The 2,911-nt window shown below is 45.1% G+C and overlaps 1 pseudogene; it reads left to right on the plus strand.

The window, feature by feature from the left end:
* The first annotated feature begins 357 nt into the window (after positions 1-357).
* On the plus strand, positions 358-2,693 carry LOC107143669 (annotated as a pseudogene).
* The last annotated feature ends 218 nt before the right edge of the window (positions 2,694-2,911 follow it).

The following is a 2,911-nucleotide window of genomic DNA, read 5'->3' on the forward strand; positions in this document are numbered from 1 at the left end:
TATGGAAAAAATAAAATTCTATTTTCTATTTATTAAAAAGAAAGTTGGTCTAGGCCAGTGGATTTTCGATCCTACCTGCTACCCATTAGAATCATCTGAGCGGCTTAAAAAAATGCCACAATTCCCTTCTCCAATCTTGCTGGTTTAAAATTTGAGTCTCCTCTTCCTTAAAGAGAAGGTTCTTCATAATGAGAGGTTTGGGGGAACTTCTGTCTCCTCTGTATAGTTGATGGTGTGAGTGGTAAAGAGATGGCTGACAGTGTCCAAACCTTTTCCCTGGACCCTGGCGGGGGAATCAAAGGCTCCATGTATCATGTCTAAGCTAGATGCTTGAATTCTGTAAAAGAGAGGGGAGCAATGTTGAAGGAGGGCGAGCAGTGTTCTGGGGCAGTGAATAGAGTGGAAACGGAGTGAGCCATGATGATTAGTAGAATTTCCCTGTGCTGTTCTCTGGTTTGGTCTCCTTTTGTTTCTTCAAGTGATTTTCTCTGTGCTTGTCAGTAGCAGCCTGAATTAGGAGTCATTTCCCAGTGCTCTTTGGGTGTTGCCGTGTTCATGCTTGGAAAAGTCATGAACGCCATTTGGTTTCAAGACAGAGCTGACCTAGCATTTGTGCTATCAGGGAAGACGCCTCACCATTCCCATGTGTCAGCAAAATAATTGCTGACATGCTCTTCAACCCTTTGCTGCAGGCTCTTTTCCTTATCCAGAAAATGATTGTGAGTTTCTTTCCATCCATCATGTTGGTTAACTGGTGAGTTTGCTGCATAAATCCCTTTTCTGCTCACTGTACTCCTTTGAACACTGTTGGTTCAATAAAGGAATTTAAATGCACCAGTGATTTTCAACATAAAGGAATTGGCCTTTCTGCTTTGCCCTTGGCTTTCTCAGCAATGCAGTCCTCACATATTACTGGTGGCTCCTCTTCTCTAGCCTCTTCCCTTCATTCACCATCAGTGTCAATTGAGCAAAGACCCCTAAAAAAGCAAACTTTTGCAGTTGCACCTCTTCTCCTTGGTGATCTTCTTAAGCAAAAGATTCTTCCACAAGACAATTCACCTCCATCTTCCCTGAGGAGTTCAACTTCTCTGCAGAGAAGTCCCCTTCACCTCATCCATCTCCTGCACAACTTAAGGCCATGCAAGTCCCTGAGCCACCTGCCCTGCAAAGGGGATGATGGATTGGAAGGAAGCAGTGGCAACTCTTTTCTCCAACCTCTCCCGGCTAGGAAAGACAGGATTCATTCTGCCAAGGGTCCTCTTCATATTCCCTTTCCTTTGAGGAATTGAAAATTTTGTTTCTGGTACACATAAGGCAGAACCTTCCTCACACCAATATGTGAATTTTTAACATAACCATTAGTCTGAAAATTTTTTTCTGCAGTTATTTTCTAACATTGGTCAGCCCCTGTGCCTGGACTGGTTTCTCCCTGGGCCATTCACCCTCCCACCTCTGCTTCCTGCCCTCCAGCATCTTTGAATGAATGGATATTATGATTCTCTCTGTCATATCTTGTGGGTTTGTTATTTTTGTTGTTTTTCTGTGAAGCACATACATTGGAAGTGGGAAGTGAAGAGTATTTCAGGTGCTCCTAGTCACACACCATTTATGGTCATGTCTTGTTTCTTGTAACTCTGGTTAGATTTTGGTCTCAATGGCTCTTCTGCAAAGAGAGGAAAAGGTAGGAAGGAAGAAAGGAAGGAAGGAAGGAAGATAGGTAGATAGATACTGGCTACTCTGCAAAGCCATTTTTGCATTGTTCAGCTTCCCCATTGCTGCAACCTCCTCTGCCACCACAGACTCTGGTAGCTTTATGGCCAGAGTCTCTGAACTCTAGTTTTCTTTTTAATATGCTGCATGGGATCACCAATGTGTCCCACTATGTCAGATGTGGTGGACACCAGCTCCAAGACCACCATAAAGGACTTAAAGGAGAAGGAAGTTGTGGAGGAAGCAGAGAATGGAAGAGATGTCCCCCAGCCCCGAATGGAAATGCCAATTAGGAAAATGGAGAGCAGACAGTGAGGTGAAAGAAGAGGAGGAAGAGGGTGGTGAAGAAGAGGAGGAGGAGGAGGGTGATAAAGATGAGGAGGCCGAGGCTGCTACAGGCAAACAGGCAGCTGAAGATGATGATGTTGATACCAAGAAGCAGAAGACCATGAGGATGGCTAGATAGTGGGGGAATGAAGCAGGAAGGTAGACCTCCCACAAGCAGAAAGGATAATGGCCTCGGAGAAGGGAAAGAGGGAATGAGACCATGCCATCCTAAAAGGAGACATCAGGCCTGGAGAACAAGCTGTCACTGCTGCTGACTAATTGTCACCTAAGGCTCTTCCTTTGCTAACCCTACCCCTACGCCTAGCAACAGACCACCAATCTACCCTTGCCTGAATCACTCCTTCTCCCAGTTTGGACCATCCTCTTAAGTATGCACTTTTGATTGGCTTATTAAGGTGGGAGCTTGAAGAGTTTTGTTGGTCCTTGCTAGCATTCCTCACCCCGCCAATCACCTGTGCTGGGCCATCAGATATGCCTTTAAAAACCCCTAGACAACCGACACCTGTTGGCATCCCTCTCAGGACCCATCCCTCTTCAGGATCTCTGCATTCTTTCTATTCCTCTAATAAATCATGTTACTTTGCTTTCACTCTTGTGTCCAAGGATTTCATTCTTTGAATTCCTGAGACAAAGAACCCACCCATTCATGCTCTGTGCTAAAACAGAAAAAAAAAAAAAAGACCACCATTCCTCTTCACCCTCCACTTTGGGTCTCAGAATGAAATGTACTCACCTTGGAGTACAGAGGCCCACCTGTCCCCCGGGGGTAGTGCTACCCACAGAAAACACGTGATCTCTACTGCCCCACTAAAACCACGGCGTGAATTTGCAACAGGGGAGAAAAAAAACAACA

Source organism: Marmota marmota, unplaced genomic scaffold, assembly GCF_001458135.2.
Source record: "Marmota marmota marmota unplaced genomic scaffold, marMar, whole genome shotgun sequence".
Classification (NCBI taxonomy): Eukaryota; Metazoa; Chordata; class Mammalia; order Rodentia; family Sciuridae; genus Marmota; species Marmota marmota.